This window comes from Ambystoma mexicanum, chromosome 12, assembly GCF_040938575.1.
Source record: "Ambystoma mexicanum isolate Mex_15411 chromosome 12, UKY_AmexF1_1, whole genome shotgun sequence".
NCBI lineage: Eukaryota > Metazoa > Chordata > Amphibia > Caudata > Ambystomatidae > Ambystoma > Ambystoma mexicanum.
In genome coordinates, this window is record NC_090936.1 from 757,528,320 (window position 1) to 757,549,190 (window position 20,871).

The following is a 20,871-nucleotide window of genomic DNA, read 5'->3' on the forward strand; positions in this document are numbered from 1 at the left end:
CAGTCCTGTTGTGATTCAAGCAGGTTGGTCAATATGCTGTATGAGGAGCTGTGTCACCAGATATGTGGAACCTAGCTGCTAGGTAAATTGGTGTGCTACTCTTGACTTGTTTGTAGATGATACATGTATTTTTGAACAGTATCATGGACTGGAGAGAAAGCCAATGCAGTTTGCGTAGTTTTGTGTGATTCAGCCAAATGTCTGCATACAAGTAATAAGATATGCAGCAGCATTGTGGAATGCTTATAAGAAAGCCATGTGAGCACCTGGGAGCCCTGCCAGGAGGGCATTTCAGCCATCTATGTTCGAGAACACAAGGGCCTGCACTAAGGTCTGGAATTCCTGTGGCGGGATGAAGGGTTTTATTTTGTGAAAGGTGGAGATTTGGAGCCAGCTTCTAGGCTATGTGTTTCTGGTAGGACCGGCTGCTGTCAACGGTGAAGCCTAAGGATTTTGCTGAATCAGAGAGTTGTGGTTCAAATCCTTCTTGGTGCATATCATTGAGCCATTGTTGGACAAGTTATTTTTTAGCATGGGGACGATGAGGACACATTCAGTATTGGATGAGATAAGTGTGAGGGACGTGTGAAGGTCGGCAAAAGGGGGGATGACAAGCCCTTGGGGAAGGAGAACAGAGATTTCACACACCTTCTGGAAGACCACTATCGGGTGGATGCTTGGAGATCAAAGTTCCATCAGGCAGGAAGATACACCTTTTTCTCACCCCCAGACACTGCGTACACTACAATTGATTTCCTACTGGTTCCATGGGGAGCAGGAGAGAGACATCTATTTCCCTAAAGTGGAGAGAGTCAAGAGCTGGTCACAGTGGCTTGGTTGACTGACAACAGAAGACTGGCTACCCCAGAGTGGCGCTGTAATCCTATCCTGCTCAAGCATCCTGTTATTAAGGAATGTCTTAGGAGTGAGATACACTTGTTTTTTTAAGCCAATGACACAGGGGAGTTTCACTCAAACTTGGCATGAGACGTGGCCAAAGCTATGATAAAGGGGTTCCTTGTAGCAGAGGGGCGTGGAGGAACCATGAGAGGGGACTTGTTGAGAATAGACTGCAGGTGGGAATACAGGGGCTTAGAGCCCAACTGAATGAGAGGCACCAGGACACGGAAAGCCTATTGAACGATATGCAGGACTGGCATTGTTGGCATTGCACTAGGCGAGGTATGTAAGAAAATGTGATATACCAAGCAACAGCATTATGAGGGGGTACCTGGGTGGGGACGCTACCTGCCAATAGGGTTCAGGGTAGTCGAGGGGTTAGGAGAGTCAACTGGATCAGGAACAATAGGAAAAAGATGGTTGGACCGCGAGAAGGGATCCCTGGGTGTTTTGCAGATTATTACGAAGCATTATGTATGCGGGTCCCTGAGTCGGGGGTCCAGGCTATCAGTTTGTAATTAGAGGGTCTAGCAATGCCTATGCTGATGTTAGAGGAAACAGCAAACATGGAGGCTGACATCACTAAAGACAGACGAAATATTAGCGGCTATAGGGAAATTAAACACTGGGAAAGCCCCTGGGAAGATGCCTATACAGCCAATTTTTATAAACAATATCAGGAGTTCTTGGCAGAGCCGTTAGCTAAGGTTTTTAATGCCACCTATGACATAGGTGAGGTTCCACCTACATTTCTGGAGGCACAGATAGTGTCAGGTGATGTTTTTACACTATTAACATATTAGCACATATATTGTTTGATCAGCAATTAAATGAGATCGATAGACCACAAACCTTAGAAACACTCTTATATCATCATATCACATATTTTAGGGCCACTCTTATGTTTGACTGAAAAACAAATTTTATTCAATGCAAAAATACAAATTTGAGTAAAAACCTATAAAAAAGTTTACTATACACATTCTTAAAAAGCACACCATAGTTCGTGACAGGGTCGATTTTAATAAATCAGTACATCTACGGCGAAGTTATAGATGTTTAGCAAAAGACTATGGTTGTTCTCTAGTCTTTCAAAATTGTTGACATGTTTCGGCCTTTAGGTTATATTAGACACTATCTCTAGTGCCTGTTTGACCATCATATTCTTCAGGACAGACACATTTCTTCAGTGTAGTACTAATACTTTCATGTACCCCATTACTGTTTTGCAATATCTAAAAAGAATTGATAAAAATGCACGTTACATAAGATAGTGGTTCAAAACATATCAAAGAGAATTAACCTAATGGGCCATCCTGTCATGAGGGTTGCTCGTTCATTTTTCAACATTACTAGGGCTGTTAATTAATTCTCCAACAGCACCTGTTGCACTAATATACAGTTTATATCTTGTACATATCGGAAAAACTAATCACATTCGGTGAAACATCACCAATCCATCACTTGCATCCAATACAGGCGTTAGCAAGTTCCCAGTCCACTTAAGGCCAGTTGAGTTTGTGATTTACAGGAAGGGTGTAAGTTAATCAACCCACACTGTTGTTCTCTTCAAAAGCATCCGAGCTTCCTTTGGAATCCTAGAAGAGGCATAGAGAGATGTATCTGTATGCCGTTAATCTGTTTAATTTGAATTGTATCTAAAAATAATAATCAGCAGACATTATTATTATTCCTTAATGAAAAATTAGATCTATTTGCTTTTTATCTCTTTGATTCAAAATTGCAACAGGCTATTCTTTTGACAATTATAGATATTCATTATTTATATATTTGCCCTTCATTGCAACTCTAGATAACGAATTCTATATATTATCTCTCTTCTTTTCAAAAGGAAAAAAAGGGAAAAGGGAAAAAGAAAAAAGAAGAAAGGACGGACCAATTCTTACTTTTGTCCAATGGTTCAAAAAAGTCCACCTCTGTTTGGATCCTTCACATTGATGTGAGGAGGTTGGATAGGAGGAATAGATGAGAACGCCAGTGGCTGTTGTCGTCCGTACCTACAATGACAGTGGGAGAGAAAACTTTAGACTAATCATGTGCCGTTGGCGCTTGTTAATGGCGACAGGATAGGAGGCGCAAGGAAAAGAAAGGAGAGGAAGGGGGGGTGGAGGAGTGAGAAAAGGAAGAGAGGGAAAGAGAAGGGAAGGGGACAGGGAAAAACTGAGTGGGGTTGTTAGAAACTCATGGCCTATCAATCGTTTGTCCAAAGATAACAAAATCTTGCGTTATTTAGCAAATAGCATGTTAGGGCGGCGCAGCATTGAGACGAAAGTATAGTCACACGTGAATTGTGATATAATGCAGAACCACAGAGACAGGGGGCCGCTAGGCGTTGCTTACTTTCTTGCTCCGGTCGGGCTGTTCGCTTCCGGATTTCCGACTGCTGTATCGTGGTTGTAGGCTCACGTTCTTTAAAAAAAAAGACGTGCTGCGGTCACATGATATCCCAAACAAGGTTCGTTCTTAAAGGGAACAATGGTCAATAAACTACATGCTCACTTCTACTGTTCTTATTCCTAAATTGAGAGATGGTTATCAGAGAATAAATAGTATATGCTGCTAAGGTGTATTAATGCCAGTAGTCGAAAAACGCAAAGGCCGCCTATTGAACAATTTAACTTTTTATTTGCAATTCCCTTTCCTGTAAACAGCATGAAAGGCACTAAAATTTGTTATTTTTAATGCAGATGGAACAGGATGAGCAAAAATGAAAAAAAGAGATGCAAGGGAGGGAAGCCAAATGGAGTGACCCTAAACGTGTCACTCATAATGTGAGATTAAATCGGTGCCACATATGCTGCAGCAGTGTCAATGATGTGTCTCTGGGAAGTGTGCTGTGGGGGCGGGAGTGGGTGTGGAGTTGAGAAGGTTTAAGGGGATTGCAAATATGTTATGTTGTAAGCAGTGACATTTTTTGATGCCCTTCTCACTATTGGCAAAATGCTAATAAAATTAGATTTAAAAAAAAAAGTTTGAGGTAGGCATTCGCCATACAGGACTGGATGATGGCTAGGTAATCGCGTAGATGACTGATGTCCTGTCAGCGTTTTACCCTCATATACAACTGAGTATCACCTGCATTTTGATGGATGGCTATATCAGGATCTTTGAGAAGTGTATATAAAGGTGAAAAACGAATGGTGAGAGGATGGATCCTTGTACTTCAGTTAGAACACAATGCATTCATCGTGACAGCCTGGTGTCTGCCTGATAGTTAGGAGGTAGACCAATTCCGGACAGTGCCAGAGAATCCCATCCTATCAGCAAAGAAAGAGAGGAGAATGCAATGGTCTCCAGTGTTAAATGCAGCCGAGAATTCGAGGAGGACAAGGAAGCATGATTCACCCTTTTTCATAATTTGGGGGGCATTATCCACCACCTGGATGATGGCTGTTTCAATTCTACACTTGTGGCAGAACTGTGAATGGTAGTGAATTAGGGGGTGAAGTTGCTTGATTCTGGTGAGAACTTGTGTAGTGACTACTTTTTCCAGGATTTTGCCAATAAACGGGATGCTCACAATAGGATGGTGTTTGGCCAGGTCCTTTGGGTCTTACAAAAGAGATCATATAAAACCTCCCTTCTGGGTGTCCAGAAATGACCATTCTCTGATGGAGGTTTTAATGATGCTTAGGTTTACGTTGAGCGCCAGCCCCATCAATTGTTTCATGATAGACGCTGGCATGATATTGTCAGAGTACCAAGTAGGTTTGAGGGAGGGAGTCGTTTTTAGGACATGCGACGGAGAGAGAATGACCAAAACACAGTCTTGACCTCAATTAACTCAAAAATGTTGTTTCTACAAGGTTTCATTCACACATAAAAAGGATTTGGAGACATTGTCGAGGTCATGCATCACACATAATCTGCAAGTAGGTCCATCTTGCTTAAAGGTCCCTCCTCAGTTGCCCCCAAACATGTGAGAGATTAGCACCTGTGTTAACACTGACAACATTGAACTTCTGAGTGGCGTGTCATCTAATAGTGAGCATGAGGCAGGGAATGAAGTTCAGGAATGCTTGAATTATTCCATTTCCTACCAGAGAAGAGAAAAAAGATGCTTGAAAACATACTGCAAAACACAAAAGCAATGGAAGAACATGAAAACTTCTGCTGTTAACACCACCTTTGGCTCTAGGATTATTTTTCATGATATCCAGTACCCGCTGCAGTGGATGAGAATTTATACTTTCCTAAAAGTAAAAAAGGCAACTACAAGAAGTCTTGCAACAAGAATGAAAGGCACTCAGCATCATCCTCAGCAGACATGGCTTATACTTATATAGGGGATTGCTCTGAAAGTGTCTAAGGAATCCAACGTTGCTACTCACGAATAGAACATGGAAATCTTATGTAATATTTCTATGCATTCAAGTGACGAAAGTGGTATTGTACTTTAAAAAGACATGGAATTGGAGGAGGTTCCAAAGCCTACCCCACTTCGCCCATGCACACCCATTTACATGTTCGATCAAGGATTATTTGCGGAAAAAAAACTGTTGTCTTTGGCTTCTAAACTATTGTCTCTAGGTTACAATTTAATAGAAAAGCCCAGAAACATGAATGGTGAAAGTTTGCCTTTGTTCGTAAAACCAAACATAGTGGTCCAAGTCAAACTTTAATGGTATCTCCATTGTAGATTACCTGCAACAATAGAGCTTCAAATGAATGAAAGGACAAGTATGAAGACATTGAGGCTCATCTCTGTGCAGTAACACAGAGAACTGGTCTTGGTTGGCTAAAACTCTCCAACCAAAATGTTATGACAAAAGCCATTGCTCTATTCAAATTATTTCATGGAACACTAGGACTTCTGTGCACCTATTTCAACAAGGAAATACAAATCCTAACTGAACACAATATCTTTCTATTTCAGGAGGTTTGGCTTCTAAGGAGGCCCCCTTTAGTTGGCTTTACCTTAATTCTAAACATTGCCAAGAAAGGCATTTTGTTGCCCCTTTCACGGTCTTTTGGTGGGTGTAATAAACGGAATGGGGATTACAGTAATTCATTGGTTGGATCCCAATCCCTTTATAAATGCTGTGGAATTAAGGTGGTATATGAAGACATATATACACACTTTTCTCTTCTTATTAATGTATATTGGAAACCTAGCGGTATTGCACAGGAATCCCTTTTTGAAGTCAATTGGTGACCATTTAGATCATTGGCAGCTGGTCCACAAATCAAACAGTATATTGATCTGTTGTGATCTTTGCTCTATTTGTTCTGATTTGAACAAAGACTCGCAGTCTTTGACCCAGGGCTTGCCTGATGCTCTGAAACGAAGGACGGCCTGGTTGTAGAAGAAACAGAAATATTAAAGTGGACATCCCAGCCCATTCCACCAGCCCTCCCTGGCTCCTCCAGGGCCACCCTAGACTAATTGTTTGTAATGTATGGAATGTTTCAAAAATGTGATGTATTTAAAATTTGTAACCCGACTAAGAGTGACCACCATGCATTATACATGGAATGGTCAGTCCATGTTGGACAAGCCTATTGTGTCCTGTTCAAGAGACATGGTGATTAACACTGGAAGGAATAGGCTGAAATGGAATTCCAGCAAAATTTTGGTGTTTAACAGAGAACTGGTAAGGTCCTTTGGGGAGGCAACCAGTGCCGAATTAGAGTCCATCTTCACTTCTGATAATTGTGCGGGACTTCTGGTAGAATATTACAATCGATTGGACCTTGTCTCGAGATCCAAGTACACCTGCAAGCATGTATTTGACTTGGAAATCCAGAGAAAAAAGAGAAACCTAAACTCAGATTTAAGAGCCCTTGGTCCCATTACTTCAATCCTTAGAGCAATTACTAAGGGTCGGCCAATTTATATTGGTTTTGTGGGTTTTGCTATGGCGCTTGACTGCAACAATGGTTCATTATTATGGTGCAAACTGCTAAAATGAGGTTGTCCACCCTACCTCGTGGACATTTTAAGGGCCTTACATTCGGGCACATCCATTCATTTTAGACTGAATGGAGATGGGCTCTTAACTGCTCCTATTTCTACTGAGCGTGTCCTTAAACAATGCTGTGTTTTGGCCCCTGTTCTTTTTAATTTATTTATCTTGGCTATCAGAGGTCCTTTAATTTCATCAATATCTTTTCCCCAAAGTTTTGTCCGATCCCCGTGAATTGGTTGGCCTACGTTGATGATCTCAAGATTCTAGACTATGCACCTATTGGACACTAGCTGCAACTTAATGTCCTTCAAGTATACATTAAAGAAAATGGGGTTCATTACAAGTTGGGCGATGTGGGTAATTGCGGCGGTAATACTGTTACTGACTCATTACCGTACCGCCAAACTACAAGTATGGCATGTTAGGTGGTGAGAAATCTTCCAGAAAAATGCTAGGCTTTCACATTGATGGGACAAGCAATACATTGAAATTGAACAACACACTACGATAAAAGACAGTCACATTAGTAATTCAATACAATTGAAGTTACAAGGGTTTTCGGATTCTGTCTCCTGCACTTCATTCGTTAACACATCATGAGCAGAATCAATTTTGTTATATTAGAATATTTAAACCTACAGCTTCAGTCCCTACAATTACTTACAAGTCCCTGTAAAGAGAATCTCCCTATCCCTTAGAACTGCTATCCCCAGTTGGGCGCTGGTGCGTCGCCTGTCTAGGTGAGGGGATAGTAGAGAGAGCTCACCCTATCCTGACTCACTACTTTCCTAATACTCTAAAAAATGAGATGCACACTGTTTGACAGTCAACAGTTGTATTTAATAGTGTTGCTGCTCCTCAGTGTGACTTATTATAAAATGTATGTTATTTAAAAGAAAAGATGTCCTATAACCAAGCTCACTTTTCTGTTTTTGTGAGACAAGTGGGTCAGGTCATCACCCTGACCCAACCTATGTCAACCGGTTTCAGCGGGGAAACTGATTTGCTGCTTTCTTCAGGACTTTAGATAGTGCCCACTTCGGACACTACACTTGAACATAAAAAGAAAGTCACATCTTTCCGCTATCTTCCAATTTCTTTATCAAGAGAGGGCATCTTCCACATTGTTGGGACGTCTTGTCAATACATCCACTCCCTATAAGGGAAAACATACACATGTCAGGAACCTGAAGAGCCCATAACTACTACTTTATGTATGGCTGTCACCCCATATATCTCTTACTGGAATTTTTCGCCTGTTGGGATCAGGCGTTGGCCCGGTATCTTGACTTGTGTTGGTAGAGGTCTTGAATACCTAATGGGTGAGTGACCAAAGGTCAGTTTCTACCTTCTTCGTTTGTCATTCTACTTATCTAAATATAGTGACAGAGTCGCTCACTCAAGGTTTTAAAACCACTTACCCTCCTTCCTCGGCTTTTGTTTCCTCAATATTAGGTGTGGTGTAATCTGATACACTTTCCAAAATGCCACTCCTTCTGTTGCGGTCACTGACTGCAATCTGCCATGCCTGCACCAATGAAGTGGTTTACTTGGAGTGGGTTTTCAAGTTTACAATTTGAAATTTATTGTCCAATGGGACTAAAATCCCCCTTTACACCAGTTTCTCCCAGCATTGCGGTGCTAAATAAATGAGGTTTTCTAAGCACGTGATCAAGTGATACTGCTGTGCTTGTTAAGGGGTAAATATCAAGTGAGTTCTCACATCCTCAATTGATACTTGCTGGCATAGTTTGTTTATATAGCTGCGCAAGTTGTTACCGCTTGCAAATGTATTTCGCAATCGGGTAGCTTTTATCCCACGGTACGGATAACAAAATACAGGGCGGGGGGGTTTTGTTAAATTACTTTGGCTATGCCTGGCGTGCTGTGTATTCCGTCTCCTTACTCGTCCGGAGTTGCTGTCGGCCACCATGTTGGGAGAACATCCCTTTTATGCATACCTATTCGGTCTGGGAGGTCCCTAGTCACTTTTTAGTGTCAGTGCCATTTCAGCTCTTGATTCCACGGTTGTTTTGCAACATAAGCCGCGCCTCGTATTTCCTATTGTGTGTAGTTTCAACACCACAGTTAATTTATGTGATGACTTGGGCCAGTTATTATTTCACTATTATTGTGAAAGCTGGTTATTCGTATCGGTCCATAAGTAGCCACAATCTGGACATAGATACAGTAGGATTATAGGATGGTGTGTCATTGTCTTCCAATTCCTATATGACATTTCAGAATGCCATTTTTTCTTTTTTCTTGCCGAGTGCTCATACGTTCGTCTCCTGCTATACATGCAATGGATGGTAGTGGCGAGAAGAAGTGGGGCATTTTGTCGATATTCTAAGGCCACTGTCATGCCTTTTAAAGTTCCCCATGGGTGGATGGACTAATGCTGGCCGTCATTGTTTATAAAACCGCTAGGTTTTGCCAGCATATTCCTTCATTCAGGCCAAGCATATGGCTCTTGAGTCTAAATATCCATAGTTGTTCCTGTTTTAGCAGCATCGCTCCTAAGTTCCCGCCTCTTTTTGGGGCCAACACCTTTTCCAATATGGTCCAGCACACATCATTTTCCGAATGTTTCAGTTGTAGATAATGTTCGACTAATGCGGCAGTGATGCGCTTCATTCTAATATTGGATCTATGTTCCCCAATCCGTATCTTGATTGGTCTTGTTGTCATCCCAATGTAGATCTTATTACAGGGGCATTTGATCAGGTACACTACATTCGAGGTGTTGCAGTTGGTCAGCACCATCTGTTCCCATGGTGTGTTCCACCCAATATCAATTTTTGTTGTACATTTTGTAAATGGGCAGGCAGTACATAAACCGCATGGTGTCTGGCCCGTGGCTTTTGGCCTATTCCATACTATTGGTTAGTTCTCAATTGTGGAAAAGCAGAAATAAGACCACTTCTTTGGATGGTGGACCGTCTATGACATTTTATGATAAGTCACACACTGAGGGGAAGCAACACTATTAAATACGACTGTTGACTACCAAACAATGTGCTTCTCATTTTTTAGAGAATTAGGAAAGTAGTGAGTCAGGATAGGGCGAGCTCTCTCTACTATCCCCTCACCTAGGCTGGCGACGCACCAGTGCCCAACTAGGGATAGCAATTCTAAGGGATAGAGAGATTTTCTTTACAGGGACTTGTAAGTAATTGTAGGGACGGAATCTGTAGTTTTAAGTATTCAAATATAACAAAATTGATTCTGCCCCGTCACATTTGTAAGCCAAGCCAAAAGGACCATCCTGACATTTGGTTGTTTTTCGTTTTTGCCTGTCCTAAAGTTTTACAAATCAAAGGTTGTCCCGATTTTATGGTGCAGATACCATACTAGCCCACAAAACTATCTGTCGTCATACCCTTGAAGCACTATTCTGGAAAATATTTTGGAGGTTACCTAAGAGAATACTGATGCCAACTATCCAATATGAGCTTTGTCTCACAAGGCCTTTGTAAACTGGTAAATCTTGTCTTTTTTCAAATAAATCCCAATCACACCTTGTGACTCCTGGATTATGCACTGTCACTCTATTCTAGGTTAGTATATGCCACCGTTGACATACTGTTATTTGCTCCTCTCGAGCTAAAAGTTAAACTTTGGCGTATGGATTGGATAATGAAGATTGACGACTGTAAAAAATACAAGCTATTTCCATATCAATTTATGAGAGAAACCTCTTAACACTGTGCCAGAGTACCTGAGAGAATTCCCTAACTCCTATTGGAGATAATAATTCCTCAGAGATCAATTTAAATTGTTTTCAACCAATGAAACCTTCTGTGCAAGAGCAAAGATTGAGCAAAGTAATAGGGTGTGCAGGTTTTGAAATGTTTCTGGTCACGTTGAAAACTGGAACAATTGGTAGTTGAATGCAGCACACTTATCACCAGAAGAACTATCTCTTTGGGTAAATTCATAAAGGATTTGAGATTATTCTCCTCAAAAGAATTTTGGTAGAAGTTTCTGCAGTCCTGGAGATATCATTAACTTTTGCTCTAATAAGATTTTAGTGTACATATTCCCCAATACATTTTAACTAAGGGCTGTACGGAATATAGGCCTGATAGCTTAACCCATTTAAATTAAGTGCATGATGATTTGTATGAATTGTTATTGGTCTTATGATGAAAGTTGTGCGTTCTACTTTTGTCTTTTTTATTGTGTTGCATTGATGAAATTGACGTGTTATTGTGAAAGGTTTGAATGTCAAGTCAAAGCACAATTATTATTATTTTTTTTAAGTTCAGCATCTGCTGTGCCTGCAATATTGCAAACTTTCATAGTCATTTTTGTATATTTTTAAATATAATAGCTCAACCACCCCTATTTGTCCTTGGGATATCAATCATGTAGGGCATACATCATGTATGACACTCAAAGAGTGCTCCAGGAAACAGGTTTCTGTCAGGTACAATACATCAAGCTGATAATCAACAATCAAATCGTGAATAAGAATATGATTCTCAACAGCATACCTAACATTAATAATTGCAGGAGATATAGTGTTACTATTGTAAAGAATTGATGAGCGGTCCGCTGAAGTCAGTGCCAACTTGACCATTTCAGAATATAATTAGGTGAATCTAGAGTCCTTGCCATCAAGCTCAGGCTATCTCCTTGTGAGCAATAAAGGAGCCAATTCCTGAAGGGCCAGGAAGACGTGAAAACAACTCAAGCTGCTTCAGAGGGAGTGGAGTACGAGGAAGATGTGGCCTACTGGCAGCTGATTTGCTAACATCAGTAATTGTACTGTGTTCTGGGCTGATGTTTTAAATTCATTTAAATTTTCAGGTGAGTTGAGAATTAAAAAAGATGGGGAATTTTACCAGAACAGTCCATTCATATTCGCATGAAATGGGCCAGAGATTTAGATAGGGAAATATCTGATGAAGTGTGACATTCTATTTGCTCTCTATCACAAGAAGTATCCCTGAACTCTAAATGTAGTTTAATCCAAATGAAAATACTCAGCAGATGGCATTATACGCCTGCCATGATGATATTGTTTGGTGGAGTGGCAAGGTGTGGTTCTGAAACTGTGAATTACATACATAAGCTTTGGGAATGTCCTAGGCTGGCTGCATTTTGAAATGGGATATGCAAGACATTGAGGAGCGCTGCTGCCTTCTACGAGGTGGGAGCCAGAGAAGCTACGCCACATCTTAAAAATCACATAAAAATCAATTAAATGTTAGCAATCAAATTGTCAAGTGCAGAGTTTTGAACAATGCTGCTACGACCAGCCCATCCTTGATATTCCTGCTACCCAAACATCGTCTCCACAGGTTTTCGTCATCATACCATTCAATTGTCTGCAGCAATCTATCCAAGTAGGCTGTTTTCTGTGCATTCAATGTGCTGCAATGCAGTAATAAATGTTTAACAGTTTCCACAGAGTCTTGCACATTGCAGAATTTCCTTTGTCAACAGCAGATTCCAACGAAATCTTAAAAACATAGTCCTATAGAAATAGTTTTGAAACTGGATTAAAAAAGGGGCGATGGAAGCTCTCTTTTTGTGCTCATGAGCCAAACGCTTCATTGAGCGATAATCATACAATCGCTCAATTGTTTGTACCCAATCCCTGTCAAAGAGAATTTTTTTTACACTATCCGTATTCAGGATCAAGGCACTCTGGTCTAGACCCAGTTCGGATGTAACCATCACACGCATCCCTATCAGATTAGCCACAAAATGTGTCCCACCTCCCAATGTACCATTCCATTCCATGTATATGTTCATTTCATCATACAGGGAATCATTTTCTGGAGAGATTAATATACGAAACAGTGACATCAGTCGACATTGCACTCAGACCTCAAAAAAAGTAAGCCTAGCACAAATGCAATTGCTGGTAAGGAAATGGCATTGGGAACTTTGAGAACATGCCTCTATATCGAAGCTTTCAGTGACTGCAATCACTGTATTACCACTACTGTACAATTCCAATCCATATATTAGTTTAGAGACCACCATCCCTTCATATAAATGTATGGCAGGCTTAATTGAAAAACGGCCACATTTTCGGTCAATCTTCATCTTGGTTTGTAAGAGCGGAAGCTTTCTGGGTGTGGGTCTGTCAAAAATTCCCATAAACTGATTGAGCCGAGATATGAAATCCCTAATAGATGATACTGGTAGAACTTCTAATTACAGTATTCTCAAAAGACCAAGTTAATGTGCTATGTTTCCTGCCCCTTGACAGTATTAAGAAGTCTGGTTTTCGGCTGGTTGATTAGCAGTCTCTTGTCCTCGGCATATAAAGAGAAAGATGACAAAAGTCTCTGCAACCCAATCCGGGAGATATCAAAAAGCATGAAATTGTCTGCATAGGCGATCCACCTCATTTTTTATTTTCCCAATTTAGAGGGGATGAATGCAGATGGACTTAGATGTTCATTAATGTTGGATACATATAAATTACAGAGGCAGATACACCACTGCCGTAGACCCAATTTACTTTTGATTCTGCTTGACATATCACCCTCTTTATTCAGACAAACCATAATACCAGAATTCTCATATAGACCCCTAACAAAGCTCAATAGACCCTGCGCAGTCCCCATAATTCTACCTTAGACCAGAGTCTTCTGCGGCCGACTCTGCTGAACGCTGCTGAGAGGTCTATTTATGTGACGTAAGTGGAACAAGAAAAATCTGCCCTTGCCAGTTTCTGGATTGCCCTTAAGACAAACCCATTAATGTTGGTGGAGTGTACCTTATGAAATCCAGTCTGTAATGTATTCAGCCAACTTACAAAAGCTGCCCACTCCTCCAAATATTGGAGCAACAGGGACGCAAGGACCTTACTATCTGCATCAATCAAAGAGATTGGATGGTAATTCTTGGTTTTGGTCCTTGCACCCCTCTTATAAATGGGTATAAGAAAAGCATTCTGCCAGGAGATCGGACATTTCCCCTTTAAAACTATGTCCCTAAATAACATAGGGCTTTTGCCCAGTTTATGTGGTCAGCTTTCAGAGCATTATTTGTTAACCCGTTTGAGGCCTGCAGCACTAGGCCATTTTCATGCTTTAATAATTTATAAGAGTGTTTTGGTTTCAATAGAAAGAGGTCAATAGAATATTGACCTATAATATATAATATAATATAATATAATATAATATAATATAATATAATATAATATTGAATAGAATAGAAAGAACTCCTGGAGTGATGGGTAGGGGCTTTCCATTGGAAATAATGGCATACAGGTCGGTAAAGAATTGGACCCACTGTGCCTCAGAGACTGCATTTAACTGAACAACCTCCGAAGATGCATCTTGCGCATTTACTAAACCCCAAAATGCTCCCACGTCCTTTTTTTGAAAGGATGTGAAGCGTAAACTACGCATAATTTTCTAATGGGATTGTGTTTCTTGATTTGCAGCAGTTTCTCTATCTTTGTTTGACCCTCTTATATTTATTCAATTTTACATCTTTCAGGTCAATTGAGTATTTAATATATCTGATGCTTCTCCTCATAGCCTGCTTTTTTACAGCAAGCATTTCATCGTACTTATGCGGGTAATGTCCCTCCCCCCCACCTGTTGCTTAACACTGAATCCATCAATTTGGCCATACAAACATAAAAATTGTCAACATTAAACACATCCATTTTCCATTCAAGATTAGTACATGTCATTACCATGTTAAAATATGCATTGAACAACCCTTTATTCTGTGCCATCCAACAAAGGGAGCTCCTACCTCTATTTATTCTGAGATTGGTTGGTCCACCTTTGGTTCAAAGATTCAAAATCAGATTGAAGTTTACCTTCATAATTGAATGTTTGTTTCGGATATTTTTCACTACTTGAAGATCAATACAACAATTGAACAAAAAGTGATCCACAAAGATATAATCAAAGGTTGATTTACTAGAAACTATGTGTAATGAAGGTTTACAAAGTTCATTACCCTGTACATTGCCATTCACAAGTTGGATCACAATAGATGTCATTGTGAGGAACCATTTTACTTTTACTTTACTTTATTACATTTATATTGCGCAACCATAAACCCATAGGTGTGAGGGTGCAGACAAGACAAAAAAGAAATGGGAAAGCCGGTGGAGCCGGAAGCCGAAGGAGAAGCTAAGGAACGTGTACTACTACTTGAAGATGAAGGTTTTTAGGTCCTTCTTGAAATTGCACAGGGCTACATGCCCTACCTAGGTTTTTAAAGTCAAGAGCCACCATATTGGATGTTATACCTCAGAGATTATCCTCCTGGTCAAGCTGAAAGCAATTTGTGTTCAAATTTCCGGCCAGGAAAATGTACTCACTCTTGACCAACATAAAATGCAATCCAACATATTACTTAGGAAGTCATCCAATACACCCACCACCTTATGCCCGTATATATTAATCAAAAAAATACTAAGAGGTTCATCCAACCTGGTCAATGATACCGCCAAAGCACTCTGCAGAAGATTGGGGAACTCGTCTGCATTTATGCTTTGAGATGATCTTATGGCAGTAATCAAACCCCCAGAACCTCTACCCCCATGGCTAGGCTTAGTTGGCTTGGAAAAAACTCAAATCCTATCAATTACCTGGAGAGGCATGAACTGCCCTATTTCCATTGGTTCATTGAGTTGGCTCTTTTGACTGATACAAGCAAAATACCCTTTTCCCCACATGAAGAACAGGTGGGGGATGTAGAAAAAATAGGGTTTCGTCTCCCAAGTACATAATCTGTCATCACAGGGTTTCAAAGTGGGTATGGCTGCGCATCTCCTTTTTAAACCTTCCCCTTTTTTTCGGGACAAAGGGAGTTGGAATTTCTCAACCCTTGGCAATGGAAGGGGGACTGTCCTTAACAGAAGGTTTAATGTCTCTGACGGTTTTCCAGAGTGATGTCTAAACAACTGGAAAGCCTCAGAGTGGGCATCAACAATCTGGATGGCTGTCTCCAGAAAAGATTGCTGATGTTGTAATATGGCTCTCTGGAGAGTGACAGGCAAGACAATAATTAATTGCTCCAGTATTAATGTTTTTATGACTTCCAATGAGGTTTCTTCTCCAAACATTGGTTCATTAAATGTTGTATTCTCCTGGCCAGTTCCATGGGGATTTCACTGTGCAGCAATTGGATACCATGGAGTGTCATCAGAGGTACTCTTCCCTTCCTTACTTCCCCCAGAATATCACTGTCTCCAGAGCTCTGGTTCTCTCTAGTCTTGACTACTGCAAAAGGTTCTTTCTAAATCTTCCTGCCTCTAATCCCACTTGTGCCTCTACAACTCATCCAGAACAGGACTGCAAGATTTGTCCTTGGCCTCAAGCCCACGGATCGCATCTCTCCAGCCCTGAAATCTCTTCATTGACTCCCAGTGGGGGCAAGGAAAAGGTTCAAGACACTTTGCTTTGTCCACAAGGCTTTCTGGGCCCTGGGACCTCACTTCCTTCAACGCTCACTTCTTAAATATCAGCCTTCTGAAGCTTTCCGCTCTTCCACCTCCAACTCTCTCAGGGTCAGTCATTTTTCCAAGCAAAGAGTTGGGGGCAGATCTCTTTCTTTAGTATGGAACAACTTCCCTGCCTCTCTGAAAGTTGAGCAGAACCATCCCCGGTTCCGGAAGCAACCCTAGACCTTTCCCTTTGTTTCTGCCTTCTCTCTTCCTCTCCCTTGCTGATCACCTGCCTGTTCCATGCACTGGTCGCCTGGTCACCCTCTGAATTCAGGCCCAGAACCCTGCCTGTCCAGCTCCAATCCTGCACTGCCTCTTGGTTCCCTTGCACTTATGGTCTGTATTTTTAACACTTCAGTCCCCTCTTTGCACTTATTTGCCACCAGTCTGCTGCACTTCTCCCCTCCACCTTCCCTGGTGTTGCATGATCTGAATCACACAAGAGCTAGTAAGATCATTGTTTTGTCCTCTCTTTTGCTCCCCCCCTTGTCTTGTCACGCCTAGAAACACTTGTGTACAGGCACGTTATAAATGCCATATCATTTCATATCATATCATATCATATCATAAGAAAGACTCTTTCTGTCCTACCTTTCCCAAGAGGGCTTTCTTTATCTCGTTGAAAGGGGTAGTCCTATTGCCTTTTAATACTTGGTACGGTGGTTGTAGCTCTCTATTGAGCAAAGATGCCAAATAACAAGCCTTAAGTATGTCCCCCCAATGAAACTGGATAGCTAACATTTGAAAATGTAGGAAAAAGGCACCCAATTCTTCCCCTTCCAGATAGGGTTTGTAATACTCCATGTGGGAGTGTCAGATTACCTGGAGCTCCACCCTGTCGATCAAGAGTCTCTTGATGGCACTGATCAGCCCTAACCTGACTATCAATCATTGTCTCTAAGAGAGATTCCAGAGGTGGACAAAACTCCACATTCAAGTTAAAGACCCCTTCTTCAAGGTCTAAATAAAAACTATATTTGGCTGTCTAACAATTGTCAGGGTCCAGGGAATCAAGGTTTTCCCCACAATCGGAATCACTGGAAAGTTCAATAGTTATTTGAGTGTCTGATTGAATGTGTGTGAGACTTTGATCGACTAAAGAGGATAGTCCTTGGGCTGTACCTAAGGAAGGCTTGATACTGCACTGTCCTATCAGGGCTAGCTTGTCTACAGGTTTGACTCTGTATCGGGTCATGCAGATCCCAAATCTGACACAACTTGTGGTAAGTCAGACTCAGGAGGCAGGCAAGAGGTCATGGTTCAAACTGTGTATTTACACTGTATCATGGCCCTAAGTATAAATAAAGAAAATAGATGGGGATTGTCAGTAAGTATTACAAACCTAACACATTCTTCTTTCCCAAAAGCCTAATCTAACCAAAGCACTGACCCTACAATTAATAAAAAGGGCTAACAAAAGCTTGAACATAACAAGTCTCTAAAGGGTTTCTTTCTCAATAGCTAAAATGGTTGCTTGCTTCTGATCACCACCCAAAGGTCTCTCTGTAAATGTTCAGCCCTTGTGCATGGCTGAATAATGCAGAGTTCCACATGAATGTCTTCTGAGTGGTCCTCATTTCCTTGTACAACAGTCTTGGACTATGCCAATTGAATTGTGATTTCTCCACTCTGGAAACATTTCTCCACTCTGATTTCTTTCAAGCGACTGTGACATTGTATGTCTCTCTCGCCTCCGGGCTGTCTTGCTTCTTTCTCTCGTGTTTAGGTTCTAGATGCTTTTGCCCTGACCTCTCATGGGTTTATGTGTCTCTAACAACTTCCTGCGAATTATTTAGCTTTCACCCCCCTCGGGGTCCTCTAGTTTCACTTCCTGCCATGGGGTATTGTGTCTCTTACCCCTACTTGGGGTCATTTTGGTTCCACTTTGCATAGGGTCTTCTAGTTTCTGACCACACCATGCAGTATTTTCTTGATCTCTCACACCTTCTTGGGGACGTTTGGCTTTCAACCCCTCTAGGATCTTCTGGTTTCTCACCCCCACCTACCTCCAAAGGGGTATTGTGTCTTTTACCCCTTCTTGGGATCAATTGATTTTCACCCATCTCCGGGTCTTCTGGTTTCTCACACCACAGTGGGGTATTATATCTCTTGCCCCTTCCTGGATTATCTGGTCTCTCAGTGCTTCTTGGGGTATCTAATTTCTCATCCCATTTTCGGCTATAGGGGCTCTCACCACTTCTTGGCTCATCTGTTTGTTTACCCTTTCTTGGGGAATCGGGTTTCTCGCCACATCTTGGGCTATCAGGTTTCTCACTCCTTCTTGCGGCATATGGTTTTTTGCTGTGTCTTGAGCTATGGCCCAGCTTTCTGGCCTTCTCCCAGTACCACAGTGGAAGGGGATCTCCTACACCAGTGTGGAACCATGATTCCGGTTTCCCTCTGGTCTTCCTTGTTGGTTTGCTTTTGCTGGTCACGTCTCTTTTCTCTTTTTTGTTCAGCAGGCCCAAACTTCCATGGCTCCCAGCCTTTTATTATTATTATTATTATTATTATTATTATTATTATTATTATTATTATTATTATTATTATTATTATTATTATTATTATTATTATTATATATTTATTGAGCACTGACCTAGCTTTGAGAAGCAATGGAGCACTTTACAGAGGTATACAACATTACTGATACACAATGGAGTTCTTTACAGAGGCATACAACAGAACAGATATACAGTAGGGGTAGGATACACAGGGGCCCAGAGGAGAGATACAGCTGTACAGTGTGGTGAGGTGGAGAGGGGCGGAAAGCGTCTAGTGAGTCAGGTGGCATGGGGGTGACGTTATGACCTAAGTGTTGAGGAGAGACTCCTTGAAGAGGTGGTTCTTGAGATTTTTTCTGAATTGTAGGGGCGTGGGGGTGAGTCTGATGCTGATGGGTAGGAAGTTCCATAGGCTTGGGGCGTAGGCAGAGAATGCTTGTTTTTTGGTCATTTCCTTTTTGAGCTGCGGATTTCATGTCTGCACATGTCCCGGATTCTGGTGGTGTGCTGTCCACCGGAGATGCTGAGTTTTTCCACAAGGTAGCTGGGTGACATGAGGGCAACTGCCTTATAGGTGATACAGCAAGGGTTGAAGGTTATATGTATGTGCAGTGGGAGCCAGTGAAGGTCGATGAAGGCCAGGGTGATGTGGTCATATCTGCGTAGACTCTTAATGAAGGGTGTGGCCGTGTGTAGTACACTTCTCAGGGGCACAAGGGAGGATGACGGGAGTCCTTCGAGGAGGGAATTGCCCCCATCCAGGTGGGATAGGACCAGTGCTTTAATGGTGGACCAAAATCTATCTGGAGGGAGGAAGGGCTTGAATTTCCACAATACCAAGCTGTCTTAGTTTTATCAGTTATGTGTGTCTTGATGGAGAGGTGTTTGTCGATGTGGAACCCGAGGGACATGGCACAGAAGGTGGGCTCAGCTGTGAAGCCACCAGGGTTCATGGTTGATAGCCAGGTCTGTATGTCTGGATGTGCAGAGTTGTTTGTGAGGAGACGGAATTCGGTCTTGGAGGGGCTGAGCTTCATGTAAGACTGGATCAGCGAGAGGCAGGTTTTGAGCCTGTGGATGTTCTTAATGGAGTTGATCTTGAGGTAAAGCTGTGTGACATCAGCGTATTGGTGGATGTGGATGTTGTGTGTTGCTAGGAGGGCTCCCAGTGGCTCCATGTATAGATTGAAGATCACTGTGTAGATGATGGAACCCTACGGAAACTGCTGGCGGTTGGCAAGGTAGGACTTGAACCAGCATAGGACAAGGCTGCTGATTCCCATTCGTCGATGTAGGGTTTCCATGAGGGACTGGTGGTCTACTGTGTCAAAAGCAGCTGAGAAGTCGAGTAAGACCAGGATGTAGTGGTGGCCATTGTCATGGATGTTGAGGGCGTCATCAACCACCTGTATGGTTGACGTCTCTGTGCTGCATCTGGCTTGAACCCAGATTGTCAGGAATGGAGGAGATTGTTGCTGTTGATGCATGTCTTACTTAGGAACTGAATATTGGTAATGGGGTGATAGTTACCTAGGTTGTCAGGATCCATAGTGGGTTTCTTTAACAATGGGAGGATTTGTCCTGTCTTTAGGGTTAATGGGAAGGTGCCTTGAGTTAGGGAGCTGTTGAGGATCTCCAGGCAGGGTAGGAGAGCTTCTGCGGGGAGGGTCTTGAGGATGGATGCTGGGAGGAAGTTGTCTGTATATTATGTGGCTTCGAGGGTGGTCTCAATTTCTACCAGTTCCTCTGTAGAGCATGTCAAGAATGTTGTCCATGGTGTGGACATTTCGCGAGGAGGGGCGTGAGGTTGGTCTGTGTATGCAGAGTTGGCAAAACTTGCTTATTTTGTCAAAGAAGAAGGTGTTGATGGCAGTGGATGGTTCGATGGAGTGTGGTATGGCAGGGTTGGATAGTGGGTTGGCTCAGTGCTTGACCACTTTGAAGAGGGCTCTGCTTTTGTTGTCAGCATCTGACAACAAAGGGCTTTGGTGTGTTGATTAGTCGTCGGCGGCTGCTCTGAGTTCCTTGAAGAGCGTCCGGTCAGATGCAGTCCTGGAGCAGTGCCACATTTTCTTTTTTTTTTCTTGATGACTCTTTTGCT

General features: G+C 41.9%; 1 long non-coding RNA gene across 1 annotated transcript; it reads right to left on the minus strand.

Annotated features, from left to right (window-relative positions):
- Positions 1-1,839: 1,839 nt before the first annotated feature.
- On the minus strand, positions 1,840-3,323 carry LOC138513055 (uncharacterized). The gene is made up of 3 exons (XR_011281677.1): positions 3,262-3,323; positions 2,808-2,918; positions 1,840-2,498 (listed from the first exon to the last, which is right to left on the minus strand). It is a non-coding gene; the product is annotated as an uncharacterized lncRNA (long non-coding RNA).
- Between the last annotated feature and the right edge of the window lie 17,548 nt (positions 3,324-20,871).